Raw genomic sequence first — 19041 nt, 5'->3', positions numbered from 1 at the left:
TCACGACCACAGAATGAAGGGCACAGCGGTGGAGAGTGCTGGAGGGACTACTGATGCTCGGTGCTGCCTCAGCAGAGTGACATCTGGGTAATGAAGTCCTGATGATCTCCCTGGAACCAGAGTGGTTCTGCTTAATATATAAATCCACCGTAACTCCAAGGAAATCTACCTCGTTCTGATGAGGTGGATATGAAGAGGAGAGTTTGTTTCTTGTTGATGAAGCCACATCCTGAGAGTCACATGACCATGAACCTGTCGACCCAGAGCAGCGTCTGTCCCTTCTTCTCTAACTTTAATGTCCAGCGATTGATTGATTGATTGATGCATTTATTCAATATTGCCCGTCTGCAGAGCTGCTTCTTGTTAAAAGGAACCAGGCTGCATCTTGACTTGCCTCCAAGGAGCAGATAATAAAAGCAAAATGAACTCTTGGAATCATTCCTACTGTGGTGCTGCAAAGATATTGAAGGATGGCAAGTCAAAGAAGATGCATATTTATATATTTTTGATATTTTATTTGTGTGTGTTGGTGGCTGGAGTGAATATTGTATACAAACTCGGCTAGTTTGCAAACATCACACAGTCCAAGTTTTGGGGGAAACTAAAAATACTTTTTATTTCAATTCAGTCTGAGTAAAGTTGTTGAAATTCATGTTAAAATGAAGCAACACCCTCCTTTTTTATATTTTCCTTGCGAGTTCATCCTGGCCGAGGCCGCTACCATTTGCATATAAATATCAGTTGACCCTGTGTTTACTCTTTTCACCAACACAGACGAAAATGAAAAGATTGCCTCAATCACGGCTCAACTCGGGTAAGAGAAGAGAAGAGAAACAGGACGAGAGGACGAGACAACAGAAAGAGAAAGAGAGTCATGTGTGCGTGTTCATTTATATATAAATACTGTATATATGCTCCGTACATTCGATTTTTTTGGCCCTACAAATATCCAAAAAAAAGCAAAACACACATATTGATCAGAGAGGCTTTTTTCTGTTCGGTTATCTTTGTTGTGTTATGTAAGATCTCATTCATAAATGATGCCTGTCTGGACGAGGGAGGCTTTAAAGATGTTGTTGCAATCTCGTTCTTTCTGAAACAAGAACAAATAAAGTTCTCAGAAAATATACTTCGAGGTGACCTTGACTGTGACTTCAAGGTTAAAGCGGCATGTGATGGTTTTAAACTCAGCTCAGTGATCGAGGAGTCATTGCATAGTGTGCACAGACCTTAAGACAACTTTTATATGATACGACATTTTCATGTTTCATGTTAACAACAAAGCAGATGTCAACAAGAGATGGAAAAAAATAAATTTAACCAGGAAATTGATGGAGATCAATTCATTCTCTTCCAGCCTGAATAGCAACATTTCAAAAATAGTTGTGTAGAGACAAAATATGGTTTTAATGTAGCACAACATCTTAAGTGTGAAGTGTAGCATCAATAGACAAGGAGATGGGAAATATATGTCACAAGAAAGCTGCTTGGACGTTAATTTAGCTGATTTGCCGGCGGTCGACCACACGTCACTGATCATGTTTCAGTGTAACTGTAGCTCAAATATCAATAATGACAAATGATATCAGGAACAGGTGGAAGGTACGAGGTGCAACAAGTATCAAGACATGGAAGATATGAATATGGCAGCAAACGACAGAGAAGAAGAAAGCTTCAGAGGATTTCAATCTGTATGTTGATGCTGCAAATCTTAAAATATTCAAAAACCTCATCTTTGCATTTATAGATAAAAAAAAAACACGTTTGTCTCGAAGGATTAAACCATGTGTTTTGGGAAAAAATAATAACAGAGCAACTCCACACATACACACAGTATGGCCAGAAGAGGAATATTGATATCGGATGATTCGTCCAAACCCCTGAACCCACAATGTTGTTAAAATACGTTTTGCGATGTTTGATGTTTTCGTTCCTCTACAAACGTCTGTGCCACTATAACAGGAAAGTTAGATTAAGAGAATAAAAATGGAATAATGACAAATAAACTGCGCTTGGCGTGCTTTTAAAGCTGTTAACCACTTGAACCTCTTGGCTCCCACATTAAATCCGTCGCCCTGAACGCCTCACGCTTACATCGAGGACACGGGACTTCCTGAATTTGCATTAACGTAAATCCTGCAGATACTGGTGATGATATTTAGTCTCTGGGAGTTTTGACCCCCGGACTAAACCCCCCCGATCCCAGCTGTCACTGCACCAGCATCGTGCTGCGAGCCGAGAAACAAGCAGCAACTCAATGCAACACTAGATTGTTGTTTTTCAAAGCCAAGCGTGGGCGTACGACAACAGAGAAACTGCTAATAACAAAAAAACAATAAAGTGAACAACGACAGAAAACAACAGTCAGACCGAGCACCTGCAAAGTGATGAATCCACTGGTGCACGTTACAATGAGCTGAATAATTACGTTCCGCGACGGCGGCGCTCAGATCTTCAGATCAGAGCTGCTTCTCAAACCAGAGACGCAGCCAAATGAGATAAGGCTGAAATAGAAAGGGCCTTTTTGTTTGTGGAGTGTGAATGAGCAGCGGTGATGTGTTTGCACTCGGACGCTCGCTGTCTGTCAGCTCCCGTGTGACTCCACCTGAGGATCTTTGTGATGAGCTTCCCCTTGAACCAGCCTGTTCCCTCACTGATGATGCACACACTGCTTCACACAGGGCACAAGTGTCATCGTCTCCTCTGTTCTGATTGGCCGTGTCTCCGTGTATATTAGTGAGTGGAGCTCTTCCAGGAGTCTGACGTGCTGTTGTTTGACTTTTCTTTCTCCCCATAGATATATATAAAGACTAGATGTCTCGTTCGACGTCAGAAACGTCAGAGATGTAGTTATGACACTGCATACTTATGAATAATTATGTTATTTTCTAAAAAAAGTAATAATTTATGCAGTGTCATATCTACATCTCTGACGTTTATAACAAACCAGATAGTTTAAAAATCCGTTGAAAATTGAGCAAGTTATGGTTATTTACCACTACCAACACAATGTTATGGGTGAGCGTGATGCCCCCTAGCAAGATGGCCGCCATGTGGTGACGTCCGGCTCCGTTGGCCGGCAACGCGGACGAGACATCTAGTCTTTATATATAAATCTATGTTTCTCCCCTCCAAATTCTATTTCACTTTTTTCGCCATTTCTGATGAAGTAAATCAATGCTTGATTTGATTTGATTTGATGATTGATTGATTGATTGATTGAATGCGACAGCGTTTCCCTCTCTCTCTCTCTCTCTCTCTCTCTCTGAGATTTAACAGTGCAGAATTCTTTCTTTCACCATCAGCAGACAAACCGACCACAGGAAACGTTGACAAGTGAACGTCTTCGATGAGACAAGAGGGCGACAGGTGAGACATTTCTGTGTCGGCTGCAGGGAAATGGGCAGAGCCACAGTTACATTAACAACACTCACTGTTCACTGTTCACTCTCTCAGATGAGATGTAGTAACATCCGACAGTAGGAAAAGTGGGATTTGAACATTAGAAGGAGAGGTTTCATGTATTTACTCCTCCTGCCAGAGAGGAGAGGATTACTACAAGCAGCACTGAGCCGGTGGGTCAGCACTGGGAGTCGAGGTTACAGGAAAACAAAGCTGCCACCGGGTCAGAGGTGCTTCCTGTGTTTCCTCCGAACAAACACACGAGGCATCAGGAGGAAGCTGTGAACCCCCCCCCTATGGAGTCTTCACTCATCCAATTTGTGCCTCTGTGCAAGAAAACACATTAGTGGGGTCCATCTGGCAACCTCAAGCTAAGAGGTGACTTGGGGGCAACTGCATCACACAGAATCACCTCCTGCTAACTTCTGGGCTCTTCTCCTCCTGCTGCTCTGCTTCCTCCTCTCAGGACCGCTGGTAAATCCTCCTTCAGTCAGCATCAGGAAAAAAACATTTCAGGGAATTCTGTCCAAGCAGTAAAGTGTGACTTGACAAGGCAGAGTGAGAAAACAGCTGCAGGAAAACCTCACATATACAACGGTTCCCCATCCAGTACCGAGAAGAATGGATTCCTCCGATAATAGAATCCTTAAATTCAATCAAGCTGCAGCAAATCTCCCACATTCTTAGAAATCAGCCTCTTAAAAATACCAGATGTTTTTCATCAAGAACATTAATTGATTCCACTCGAGCTGATCTTAAGATATGTTCAAGAAAAACATAAAGATGCGTCATGAGGCCACAGTGACCTTTGACCTTTGACCAAAATCAAGTGAGATAATCCCTAAATTCACATATCGCCTCCGTGAACGTTAAAATCAAGGAGCATTTATTACATCACATATAGTTTAGCTGACACTTTAATCCAAAGCAACTTACAATAAGTAAGAGAAGAGCAAGAATCATGTAAGTACATAATCACCGTGTTCCCTCTGAGCTGATATTTTATTCTTATATTAGTTCTGACTTCATTACAAGATATTAATAACTTGTCCGTCTTCTGCAAAAGGAGATAATTGGCTCTGGAAAGTTTGACGGCTGAAAAGTGCTTTAACCTTTCGCATAGTTTGTTTGACTTTTGTTAAATTGACCGTTTCTTTTATATATATTTTATCAACGTGAGTGCTTATGAATTGAATTTCCAACCGGAGTCAGTGTGGTGTGGCCTCAGGGCGAGAGGACAGCTGACCCTCTAAAAGCAGCGAGTCGCCGGGGGGGGGGCTTTGGTTATCAATGTGGTCCACACGTCCGTTACTCACAATTCAATCAAACTGCACTTGATGATTCACCAGCCACACTCCCAATCAATCAATTTCCCATAAGTGAATTACGCTGCAGTCAGCCCTGAAGATCCCACAAATCTCTCCGCTGTCATGAGAAGACACATGAGCTTCACTCGTGTTCCCACAGATCCACGTCCCTGAGCGCTTATCTAAATGCAAATGTGCACCCTCGGTAATTTTCTATTTATCACATAAGTGACCAAAACTGTTATGTTCTCCAGGGGGGAGAAAACCCTGAGGAGCTAAAACATACTTATCTTTAAATTACACGAATAAAATAAAGAGGTGTTTTTGTCACGTTTGAATGGATCCGTTCGCATTAAAGATTTAACAGGTTGAATTTGAACTGGTTTCAATGGAGCACTCCTGCAAACCTAAAGTCTAACATCAATGTTCAATGATTGTGGTGAGTACTGGGAGAACTGGTGTCCTGTATTCGTTCTGAATCAGATACTGGTTCATCATTCAGAGGCTCTGATACAGTTTCTACTAAAACCCAATGTTAGAGTTTAAAAAGCAACTCTGCAGACAATAAAGATGAATATTTATAAAACAAGACACCAAATGTACCTTTAAATTAGTTATTCCAGCTCGTGATGTTCTGATTGCTTTGTCTGGATTCAGATTCAACATAAATACTAAGAAAACTCACTGACTTTATATTATAACAAAAAAACGTATTGCTCAAAATATGATAAAGCCGAGATTTAGAGCAGCTATGAGACTCACAATAGCTGCTAAAAATCCGGATGATGTTTTCTTACACCTGACATCTATTGCACTTCTGTCCATCCTGAGAGAGGGATCCCTCACATGTGTCTCTCTGAGGTTTCTACATATTTTTACCTGTGAAAAGGGTTTTTAGTAGTTTTTCCTTACTCTTGTTGAGGGTTAAGGACAGAGGATGTCACACAATGTTAAAGCCCTATGAGACGAATTGTTATTTGTGAATGTGGGCTATACAAATAAAACTTGATTGATTGATTGATTGACAATAGGTCACTCACCTCCTTTTTTTTTTTTTGATGTACTTTGTATACTAGCGATGCATCAATACATTCCATTGTCTTGAGCTGTTTGTTTGTTAGTTTTGTCTGTTTTTTTTTTTTTGTTTGTTCTGTTTTCATGCCTTTATTTTATTTTATTTCAATTGACTCTTTTTTCCTTCTTTCTCTTTTCCTTTCATTTTGACTAATTTCTTACTTACTCTAGTACTTGTCTGTTTGTAATGAATTATCTGTAAAAACCTAATAAACATAATGTAAAAAAAAAAGAAATATGATAAAGCCAATTATCACATGTTCTGTCGCCTACTGCTTCATTTTCATTTGTTTCAAATATCTATAAGCGAGTGAGATTCGATTCATCTTAACCAAATTTATAACTGTTCATTGGTTTGGTTTTTTATTTGGTTGCTAGTCAGCAGGATTACACAAAAACAGATTTGCACAAACAGAACAATGGGACACGTTCCAGGAAACAGATCCAGAAATGTTTTATCACTTTCTGTAACATTGTGAGATCTTTTCAACATCTTTGTGAATTTCTCAATAAATAAATCAGATTAATGACACAAATCACCCGCGTTTAGAGGAACTGATATCTCTCAGTGTGAGCAACTTGGTGACTGAGGGGGGGTCGTCGGGCCTTGGCAGACATGTGCCCCCCCCGCTGAGTGTCATCACAGTTCCATCGTGTTTGTTCCTCGACTTAAGTTATGAAGATAAACAACCTGACGAGGACGATCTTGTGTAAACACCTCTGGAGGAAGAGAGAGAATAGGAAGCATGTTTCACATCGAGAGTCAAGATGGTGCCTTTCATTTATGATGCGACCGAATATGACAGATCCTCTAGTGTGCGTGTCCCATATGTGCCGTGCACACAGATTGCATTTGAATATTTTTTTGATTATTCTTCTTCCCTGATTGTTTGTTTCATGCATCGTTTTTCCCACGGTGACATCTGCAAATTGAGTTTCCACGGGGACAATAAACAGCATTTTCGTAAATATCGTTGCTTAATTCATTCCTGGAATTTACATGTTTCCATGTATATATATATATATGAATATATATATAGAGGCTGCATGAATAATTCACAGAGTTGCTTGAAAGTCTCTTTGTCATTTACTGCTGCGTCTCCATCGTGGGCTCAGGTGTCAGGCGCCTTCGTTGACACGTAAACCGACATGTATGTTAAACCCAGAGCACGAGGCTGTGAATCACTGTGGCAGTTCCACGTGAACCTGCACACGTCTGACTTCTGTCAGGCGTGTTCGTTTATCCTTTAACAGAAGATGAGCCGAACTCATCAATCAAGTATTTATTTAGGAAGCAATCAACAGGTTATGAATCAGCAAAAACAAAGTTTTTAGTTAGCTTGGGAATTTTGAGAATTAAAAAAAAAAAAAAAAAAACGCAAATGAAACGCTGAGCAATAAAAACATCATTCAAAACTCTATTTTAAAGATGTATGGAACGTTGAGTTTCAACCCTCCACTGTGCATTCTTCCATCACATGCACAGATAACTCCCAGCATGCTTCACTCTACAGCAGGGCTATTGAGGCCTGCTGTAGAGTGCAGGACTAGTCAGGTAAGTTTCCATGATATTACTGGGGAAAATATATTATCATGCTGATTGAGGATTGTTCATCTGTTCATCTAGCATATTTCCATTCATTTATCCATCAATTGTAAAATATTTTCACAGACGATTCCAATTGTTTGGCTAACTATTTATATCTCTGGCATTGCGTTAGTGGTTTTTTACAAACTTTTTTCTCATCTTATTCTACAGAACAATGCCACGTGCACTCTCTCATGTGTGGAGACATTTCACCCCATCCAATGTAGAAGGAAAGGCTGTGTACATTTGCAAATACTGTGCAAAGACCTATGTTAAGAATGACACAACGATGCAGAAGCATATAGTCAAGTGCCCAAAGTTTCCTCAGGGCTCAAATCAGCCTATGACAAAGCAAAATGTTTATATTTATGTCTGTATATGACAAGGTAAATACAGTTAGTATAAATTATCCACAACATTTCCAGTTTATTCCCGTTAATTCCCGTATATTCCCGTTAATTCCCATGGAAAGTTTCCAACTTTGAATATTTTGAATAGAATTTTGCAACCCTAGCTAAAACTACTCCTATCTTTATCTGGTTAGAATTCTGTCAGCACAGCAATAGTTAAAATATTGAAACCCTCACACTTCAAGCTCATGGTGACGAGCAGCAGCAGCAAATGATGATCCAGGCTTAACTAAGACAAATACCTTCCCCTCCGTCAATACGTGTCTCTTCTGTTCCTCCACTCCTCCACCCCTCCACCCCTCCACCCGGTTAAGCTCTCCTCTCTCTTTGTCCTTCTCTATCGCCCTCTTCAGCTGAGTGCCGTCGGTGGGATTGAGGAGTGTCACGCTGAGTGATGTGATATCGACGACCCGTCAGTCTCACTGGAGTTCTGTAATGTCCGCCAAACGCCAAACGTTCTCTGAATGGAGAGGATGAAGCTTTTCATTTCAGCAGAGTGGCCTCGCCTGCGGCACCGTTCTCTCAAATCCTTTTGACGGAAAAATCATACACACTTAACTGACCGCTGCCGCCCCCCCCCCCGCCCCCCCGCCCGCTCCATATCAGGCCGACACACACACACGCAGTCAATGAAGCGCTAACGTGTCAGCGTAATGAAATGAGACGGCGTAGTTAGTGACGCAGCATTGTCCGTGTTCATCTGTTGTTCACCAGGATACTGCTAATCACTCACAAAAGAAGGATTAGCAGGGGCCGGACAATGGGAGTGGGGGGGGTTAGATGTCAGAGAGCAGCACCTGTCTGAAGCCGGACGACAACGGACAAGAGGCGGCTGGCGAGCGGCAGGACGTAGCTGCGTGGACGAAGGCGGAGCCAGAGGAACCTCAGGAGAGTCACGGTTACAGAATGAGTCAAACCCACACGTAGATCAATTTGGGATTCACTCTTCTATCTGGTTTTCTCTTCACTGATAATTAAGTAAAATGTCCAAACAAACAAAAACCAAACCGACGAGAAGTTGCTTCTAACTGCAGGATTTTGTTGCTAAAGCCTGAAAATCTGGAGGTTTTCATGAGGACAAACGTTTTCACTTAACCTGAAGTGAACCCACAGAAAAAGCTCCTGCGACCAAATGTGTATAAATTAAATCTCAACAATAAGGGAGCTGGTCCAACAGGCGGCCGGGGACAGGCAGAGCCCGGACAAAGGGTCCTGAGGATAATTGGCCCTGATCACCACCGGAGTCCGGTGGAGCAGAACCAACCAGAGGGAAACAAACACACAAACAAACAAACAAACAAACAGCAGATGTGTGTTCCTGCAACTCTCAGTTCAGTATCAGACACATTAACACAGAGTCCACAGAGATGGGACAAGACCACATGACCCAAACCGCATTTATTAAATAGAAATTGTGCCTGGTTCATCATTTATTTTTCATCTTCAGTAGAATTTGTCATGACATACGTCCAACATCACCTATCTACCTGTCCTGGACACCGTCAGTCAATGTCAATAATGTTTATAAAGATAATTTAAAATAACTTGGTTGACTAAAGTAGTAAAATATTGATTATAATACAATATAACTGTAATTGCTAACTGTTCGTGAATAGAAACATAGGAAAAGTTGTCTTTCTGTTCCAATGAAGAAAATGAATAAACCCACTCACTATTATTGTGAAATTACTTTTTCTTCTTCTACTGTTTAATGTTGTCTCAACTTCCTGCAATTGGTCCAAAAGTCTGAACTATCCAGACAAACGTTTTTCGTTCTTCTTTCGGTCTGACTACATTTTCTGTCCGTGGGTCTGGATCGTGATCTGAGGAACCGTTCACACCTGATGGTTTTGGTTTGGACAAAACAAGGAAGGTGTGACAGTGCACATGGTCAAAGAGCAAAGGTCACAAAGGTCACAAAGGTCACAAGTTACTAAAGTACAGCTCTTGTCATGGTCAGATGTTGGGCCGTTACAGATCCAGTTTAAACTGCAAGGTGCTTCAGAGGGCAAATCTTGTGTATAAAAATCATTGTTTTCATAATAACTGACGAGAGACACAGAGAGAGAGAGAGAGAGAGAGAGAGAGAGAGAGAGAGAGAGAGAGAGAGAGAGAGAGAGAGAGAGAGAGAAAGCATTCTTTCGGCGAGTGGTGTTTTTCAAAGCAAGGGCAAAACTGTTTGGAAGGAATATTGAATTCAGTTCTTTTCACACTTCGACGAACCTGCCGCAAAAAAAAGATGAAGACTTCACTTTTCAAAGACGTCCGACTTCTGTCTCCCCCCCCCCCGCCTCACTCTCCTGAATGTGTTTTTGAAAGCCGACTGAAATCGTCCCTGGCACATGACGGTAATTGTCTGACCGCCGCCGTCCGAGCCCGTGGTGAAACGTGTCACTTCCTGCTGAGCCTGTTCTCGCTTCATAGAAGAATCTGTGATCGAAAGGAGATGATACCAAGAAGGAGAGGAGGAGAGTTTTTCAACATTCACACACAACTCCCAACACAGGACATTAGATATTTGGGTTAATCCAAATCTCCTCTGACCTGTAGCTGCAAACATAAATTAAACAGAAACAACATAAATGTGATACTAAGACAACAAAAACAACTGTAAAAGTAGAAAGTTCTCATAAGGAACCACATTATAATGACAGGCCGAGACCACTGGTGTCGGCCTCTACTGGTCATTTGAGAGAATACAGGTTTCCGGCACTTTATATACAATCTGTGGAAGAGACAAATTTGGTTTCCCTGCATATTTTAATATATTTCGGTGACAGTTTGTGCTGGAGGGAAACTATCATCCCTGGAGTATCCTCTGGGATCATGAACATCCATCCATAATTTAATGGATTTCTACCATTCATTAGTGTTTGTGTGTTCAAGTGGAAAACGTCCACTTGACTTTGGCACAATTCACCAGCAGCATGAATATTCAAATGTCACCGTTTCATTGTGATCTGTCAGGTTATGTTTCTCTGGGAAGTTTCCAGTGGTTCCTCCGTATGAATATATGACACAGGTGAGTGGAAATCATCTTTTCAGTGTCTTCAATATATTCACAGTCTCTGAGGCTGAATTTTAAATGAGTGTTTTGTAGATCAACTTTAACATGAAGCATCTATGTAAAGATAACTACTAAAAATGTTTTAACTTAAACACATTAAAAGTAAAAGATCCTTTTTAGTTTCGTGAATAAATTCTTTGAGGGATAAAGACCATATTAGGAAGCTCAACTCAGATGACCCCAGGAAGAATATTCTTTATCCCACATCAGTGCAGTAATAATATGGGAAAATGAAATACAACTTAACACAAGCATGTTAAACCTCCATTAATCTTCTTGCCACAAAGATAAGTTCCTGTTCGGGAGCCGGAGAGTCAGAACTCCTTGTTTTTATTTCTCTAACTCTGAGCACAGTTTCTCTCTGATCAGCACAGTCACACTGAATAAAGAAACTCAAACAGCAGCTGCACAAACCTATTGTGTGTTTGTTTATCTGTGTGTGTGTGTGTGTGTGTGTGTGTAGGAAACAAACGTCTTGCAGAATTAAGCCTGGACCGGGTCAGGCGGAGATCTGACCCATTTTACATCTCGCAGCGCAGCTTGCAAATAATCGGCCGTGAACTACTTCTGGCTCGAAAGTCTCACGGCAGGAGTTTGATTTGAAGTGAGCGTCTCTGTTGTGTTACAGTGTGTTACAGTGCGGAGCGCGGCGTCATTGAAACTCGTCACTTTTTTAATTATCCCGAGACCTTAAGTGGAGCTGACACCTCGGTAATAGGCCCATGTGTCCCGGGAGCTCATTTGACACAGTGATAATGTGTCTGGATAATATGATTAGCTGTCCAAACAGTCGCCCGTCCATCAATCACACAGATTTGCATCCGGAGCTTCCTCTGGGATCGTGAGCGAGAGAAAACATTCCACTGACGTCGGGACGGTGGCGTCGATTAATGACTTTAATCATTTTTGTATTTTCCGTCCGAGGAGGGTTAGCACCAGGTGAGGAGCCTTCACCGGGAAGCAGCCGGGCGATCGAGGACTCGGGATTTAAATATTCACACAAAACAACGAGAGCCGGGGATCAAGTTTTTGTATCTGCACATCTCCAATAACAGAAAACAGATGGAGCAAAGGATTACGGGAGGTTTTAAGGGAGAGGTGGAAGGGGAGGAGAGGAGGGAGGGAGGGGGGGAGAGACAATGTCAACAAAACAAATCAAACCACAAATCAAGCACATCGGGAAAAAGGAAAACTAAACTCCAGATCAGCCACTTCTCCGTGAACAGGAGGAAACTCACACAGGGCCCGGAGCGCGAGTCTGAACCCGACGTGTCTGACACTGAGAAGCAGAGAGACGCAAAACCTGAGTGATGGGTTACGCACCCCCCACACCCCCCCCCCCCCCCACTGTCTCCTTCCATGTACTTAGGAGCTGCCAAACCCTTTGTGATATTAATGTCATCTGCTTTTTTTGTGTAATGTGACTGGGGAGTTCACGTCTTGTCTCGGCTTTGCGTCTCTCTCTCTCGTGTGTCTGCAGGCTCTCGCGTCTCTCGCAGAAGAAGAAGAAGAAGAAGAAGAGCGAAGGCTTGGTGGTGGGCTTCGGGTTTCTAGCAGATGTCAGACGCACCTCCACTTCCTGCCATAAAGCGGGAGGAGTCTGCCGCTCGCAGGAGGGAGGAGGGGAGGGTGGAAAGGAAAAAAAGGTAATTTGGCAGAGCTCTCGGGCATTTCATAACGATATTTCTTGTGTGTGAAGTGGCAAATGGGAGCTTTAACTCACAGATGGCACGCACTCTGGTGAGGGCCATAAACCCCCCCCCCGCCTCCTCTGACGGATTTGTTTTTTGTCAAGCACCTGATCCACGTCCAAGACGCCTGATAGACTGCGGCCGCGGCCAGCAAACCGCCGAGTGTTCCTGCACGATAGCGTTGGATTTCTAAGGCGCTCCTTCACGTGGGTTTACCTGCGTCTCCTGATGAGACATTCATGTCCTGCTGCCGTCCTGCTCCTCAGCAGAGACACCAGGGACACACACAGAGTGGGGGGGTGTGTTGGAAGGGTTTGACTGGGACGCTCCTGAGTCCAGGTGGGAGCTCTTTTGGCATCGCCTCCCTCGAGCTGATGTAAAAACCATGAGGTAAACAAGAACCAGACGGGAAACATTTTAATCCGTTAACAAGAAGCTAACATCTGCCTGTCAATCATCTGACTGTGGGAAGAACCAGAGCGGCTGCTGCTTTATTTATTTAATGCATATAAGCACATGAAGGAAATCACCTTACAACCTAAAAACAAAAGCTTTAAAATCTGTTTCTGGAGAATATTTCCTCTTTCCTGAATGTTTGTTCTTTGTAACTTTGTTCAGGAAGATCGAAGAAGTCATTAAAAACCAGCGTTTATATCATAGTCTACAAAATCTGGATGTAGGTTCCTGTTATGGAAAGTGAAGCCAATGTGGACGTGACAGGAACCTGTGTATTCTCTCAAATGACCAGTGGGGGGCTCCACTGGGTTCAAAAGAAGTCAGTCTCTATAGAAGTCTGTGAGAAAATAACTTGATTTAAGACGTCAGTCAAAATCAAGGAGTTTAGTCTCAGTCTCTAGTTTCAAGTCTTCTTCAATGCAGCTGATGTTCATTTAGTAAATTATGTTAATTATGGTAAAGCACCATATGGACTGATTGCATGGATACCCTTTGATTGACAGCTAGTACCGTCCATGGCTATTTATGGTGTCAAAAAAACAAGATGGCTGCCAAACTCTAAGCTTTAAAACAAAAGCTCACGTTGGTGATGTCACGCTGGGTTCGACACTTGGTTTATCTCCCGATATTTTAAAATATGAAAAATTTTGTTTGATGGATTTGTCACAGCTGCAGCTCTACTGGCGCAGGAAGCCGGGGATCATTGGTAATATCCAGCGTTCAGAGCTCCACCCACTCATCAGACTTGAAAACCACGTCATCTCTCGGAGCCAAGCAGAATGAATGTGCCTGCAGAGGGTGCTGTTTCTTAGTAACAGTTATACACTGTTGCTTTAAGGAATATTTAACGGGAAATATAAATGAAACCCGCCCTCTTATATTGCTGCTGCTGCACTTCCCAGTATATTTACGACATCTACTGGGGCCTGTTGCGCGGAGGAGCCATCCATCACCGGGATGACCAGGCTCCCGCATCCTTCCTGCCCCCCCCCTCGGTGTCTGACCCTGACCCCCCGACCTCCCTGTGGAGCGCTGGCGTCTGATGGAAACTGTCCTGCATCAATAATAGATCACATTACATCTTTTGAAAAAGGGGGTGGGGTAAGGGACAATTTATCTGCTACAGCTTTTCCATTTCCCGTCCGTCTTCTTTCTCCCAGCAGCCAACCCGGCGCTCGGGGGTGCACCGATGACACAGGAGCTGGATCTCCATATTCTGATTCATGTTTTGGCAGCTCTCGAATCAGACAGCCTGCCCACACAGAGGCTTAGCAACATCAAAAGAGCTGCACGTCCGCCCTCAGATGAATATCTCAGGCCACAAGGTTTTGGTGGTGAGAAGTGAGAAGCGACAAAAAGACAAAAAACACACCGGAGCAAATACCACAAAAACAACACAAGCCAAAAGCCACTGGGCAGGATTTGTGAATAATGCAGGGATCCTGAGCAGAGGCGAAAGAGATGGAGAATTAACAGGAGCCTGAGTTCATGGCTGGAGCCGGTGGATTGAGTTTCATCAGACTGTGGCAGCGGTAATCAATAGAGAATATGGCCTCCGTGTTGCTGCTCTGCTGCGAGTTGGGTTTTTCTGCCTCTGGATCGAGTCAGACGAACATCACAGCCTCACTCACACATAGGGTTGCAAAGGGGCGGAAAGTTTCCAGTAAACTTCCGGAAACTTTTTGGGAATTTTGAAAAAAAAACAACTACGCAAATGCAACGCTGAGCAATAAAAACATCATTCAAAACATTATTTTAACGTTGTGTGCACGTTGAGTTTCAACCCTCCACTGTGCATTCTTCCATCACATGCACAGATAACTCCCAGCATCCTTCACTCTACAGCAGGGCTATTGAGGCCTGCTGTAGAGTGCAGGACTAGTCAGGTAAGTTTCCATGATATTACTGGGAAAATATATTAGCATGCTGATTGAGGATTGTTCATCTGTTCATCTAGCCTATTTCCATTCATTTATCCATCAATTGTAAAATATGTTTACAGACTATTCCAATTGTTTCGCTAACTATTTATATCTCTGGCATTGCATCAACTTTTTTCTCATCTTATTCTACAGAAGATTATTCTACAGCATTTCACCCCATCCAATGTAGAAGGAAAGGCTGTGTACATTTGCAAATACTCTGCAAAGACCTATGTTAAGAATGACACAACGATGCAGAAGCATATAGTCAAGTGCCCAAAGTTTCCTCAGGGCTCAAATCAGCCTATGACAAAACAAAATGTTTATATTTATGTCTGTATATGACAAGGTAAATACAGTAAGTATAAATCATCCACAAAATTTCCAGTTTATTCCCGTTAATTCCCGTATATTCCCGTATATTCCTGTTAATTCCCACTAATTCCTGTTAATTCCCGTTAATTCCCATGGAAAGTTTCCAACTTTGAATATTCCCGGAATTTTGCAACCCTACTCACACATCAACCTTGTCAAAATAAACTCATGTGGATTTGTATCTGCTCTATGGAAGCCAAAGCAAACTCCCTTTGCAGCATCAGGGGTGAAAGTATTACTCAAGGGCATCGTGGTGCAAGTAAAGAAACATAGAGCGATCCTTTCTCTCTCTCTCTCTCTCTCTCTCTCTCTCTCTCTCTCTCTATATAAATATATATATGACACTGGGCTCAGTATTTGTTCTGCAGAGATGATCCAGACTGTACGTGATGTCTTTTTATTCAGGACTCAGATCCTGAACAGACCGAGACGTTAACACAGACAAATGACCTTGGCCCAAATAGTCAGAATAATGTTTAATTTTCTCGGATCAGATAGAAAATATTTCCAGCCCCTGTTATTACTAACCACAAGCCAATTAAGTAATTTCATTTTTATCTGTTTGACCTTAAGTCGTGGGGGGGGGCCTACCATAAAATGAGATAGATCTTATATCTCGACCTTTTGAAAGGCATTCATAAAAAGGTCAGACTTTACTGAGCAAATTTCCCAGCTAATGAAAAGGTTTTCTCATAAGAAGAAGACCCGAAGTTGGTGGATTCTTTAAAGTTAAAGGTTGAAATATTTTCCTCATACTGTCCATATAAGGAAACGCACAACAGCAGCAAGTTACGTCTTCTCACATGTTTTATTGTTTTCTTTAAATTGTAACTGGTGGGACAAAGGACTAAATTACTTTGTGTAAAATGTATAAAGATGGACGACATGACCATCATCTCAGTCGCCCCCTGGTGGTCGGCTGCTGTATCGCTCATAAACCCTTGTTCTTCCATGTTAGCATGAATGAAACTAAAATGGCGACACCCGTCTCCAGGATAATTTGGCTTCATTTCCTTACAATGGGAGGAAGTAGAAACATGTCAACCATTTTTTTATTCAGTCTATGGATTCATTCATTAAGTTCATAAACTGTCAGGTTGTTGTTATCTCTATGAATGTGGACGTATTTATGAAATTCCTCATATTTGACTAATTTAATTCATGTGCAACAGTCGCTGGTTTTATAAATGAAGTGCTCCTGTGTTTGTTCTGTTTAATGAGATGTCGCATTTTGAACAACAACCTTTCTAAAGAAAGTCATCAAGCTTCAGCATGAGTTTGTTTACTGAGGGACCTTGGCTGATTGGTTTCAGACATTTTTCTCGAATTCATTACTACTATTATTATTATGGAAAGGAAATATGAGGAGAAATAAACCAGCATGACGTGGATCCACAGCCAGAATCACACTGTGGCGTCTGAGTGGAACATTTTACCAAAATTAAAGTAGTAAATTAAAGCAGCAGCTATTAAAAACAAGGAATCCATCCATCCATTATCTTACGGAAGGGTCGGAGGACGGCTGGAGCCAATCGCAAGAGGACAAGAACGTCCTATTGACTTAAATTCAAGTCGAGAGGACGTTCTTGTTCTCGTGTCCCTTGAACGTCTCGTTGCATCGAACATGGCAAAGCACATCTGCTTCTTCGGGACATCGCTGGAATCCGACCTCGGGACATCGCTGCGTCTTCCGTCCCACTCGTGCCCCCCCCCCCCCGGTCCATCAGCAGGTTTTATTTTTGGGAGACGCAAATGGAAGTGGGAAAGATTACAAAGTACATCTAAAAGGTGAAGAGGGACACGGAGCGAGCACTGGTCCCAAATGGCTCTCATGTAGTATTTAGAGGAGCGGAGAGAGCAGGAGCCCGGGCGTCCCCCTGGGAGGGGGGGGGAGTAAACACTGCAGGTAATGGCACTGCTTCAATATCATGGCTCCTCTCTGCTGAAGCATCGGCATGCAGGGTAATGGCAGTGACAGCAGCTGTAAAACTGTCACGTTAGTGATTAAATCGATGTTCTTCCTCCTCTGAAAACACCTGAGCTGCTCTTCATCTTCAAATCCATCAAGTTTCGTTATTGATCACGATCGGGAGGAAGAGAGCTACAATCTTTTTATCATTTTCACAAATTTACTTTCTTGGTGGTTGTCATTTTCGTGTGCTCGGCGTCCGTGCTGCGATGGCAATGGCATGGTGGTGGGGGGGGGGGCAGTAAGTCAGATGCTTTTCTAGAAAATGGAAATGAATAAGTCAACAGAACAAATGTTGTTGTGATGAAGGTAAAGTGTCTCACATGCCGTCTCTCCTCTGCGCCCGAGCTCTTATTTCGCATGACAAGACTTTGCTGACTTTCTCCAGAACCAGTGACATTTTAAAAGCCTTGCCACCCCCCCCCACCCCCCCATGTTTGTTGCACTATTGTCCTTGGTGCATGAAAAAAAAAAAAAGACACCAAGCACAAATACAGACCCTGCTTCTCTCTCTCTCTGTGCAGATGGCTGAGATTCTTTGGGGCACTTTGGCTCGGACGCTCACGTCTCAAAGTTTGAGGAGTCGGGACAAAACTTTCAATTTGGTGCAGGACAGAAAAAACATTAATGCAAAAACTCGGATGGGTCACGCAAAGATGACATCATCCACGTTCGGGAACCTGCAACATCCTCAGATTTTGTTTTTCATAGGCAGTATATTTATAGTTTTATATAGAGAAATAATATAATATAGCTGAGTTAGAGTGTTAGCAGTGTCTGCACCCGGAGAGTTAGCGAAACTTCTCCAACTCAAAGTAACAACATTTCAGTGAAAGTCCTGCAGAGGCAGTTCACCAGGTTCTGCGGGTTTTGCACTTTTATAAAAAGAGAATTGCCAAGTTGACCGATCGGTGGATTCAAATGAGTGCTGACACAAGGGGGGGGGGGGAATCTTATCCTGGTGAACGAGTGACCGACACACTTAGAGAGCTGTCATCCACTCTCCTCCCAGACACAGAAACAAACCATTAGAGGAGCAAAATAAAATAAACATTTTGCAACCACAGTGCAACCACAGTGGTCCTATCTCCCTCCATGCACCTTAATACATTATGCAATACAATCTCCAACTTGAGATTTTTTCATTTATATTAATCTTGCAGAATCATTTCCGGGTATCTACACAGAGCATCGGCTGGAACTTGTTCACAGACGTCACATCAGTTTCCAGCTTCTCTTTTTATCTGCAGCACTCAGTGAGCTTTCAGTCAGAAGCTCCTCAGCCTCCATCTTTCTCCATCACTCCATCCTCCGTCCATAAAGATCCTGAGACACCGACTTCGCCCGAGTGTTCAGTGAAAACCCGTCGGTGTAAGAGCAGATCTCCTCAAGGTCATTTCAAAGACATCATGTATTCAGTTGTAGTAATATTTCCATATATTCTATTGGACGTTTACTTATCTTTGAGGCCAAATTGAATGCATCATGAAGTAAACTGATACTAGATTTAATAGTCAGTATACTATAAAATACATTAAACATCAAGTTTAAATAATACACATTACTAGAGAACCTTTTGGACCATTTGCAGGTGAAAATGTTTTTAAATCTGAATCTATGAACAGAAAGTTGATGGATAATAAGAAAAATATCAATAATTACTTTTTTTTTCTTCAGCATTTTATGGAACAAATCCAGATAAATGCTCTTGTTAATGTAATGATTATAAATTACTGTTAATTCCTTAAACAGTTTTGAAGACTTATTGTATTTCTGACAT

This window comes from Limanda limanda, chromosome 14 (assembly GCF_963576545.1).
Source record: "Limanda limanda chromosome 14, fLimLim1.1, whole genome shotgun sequence".
In the NCBI taxonomy this organism is placed as follows: domain Eukaryota; kingdom Metazoa; phylum Chordata; class Actinopteri; order Pleuronectiformes; family Pleuronectidae; genus Limanda; species Limanda limanda.
Note: the sequence above shows the minus strand (reverse complement) of the source record.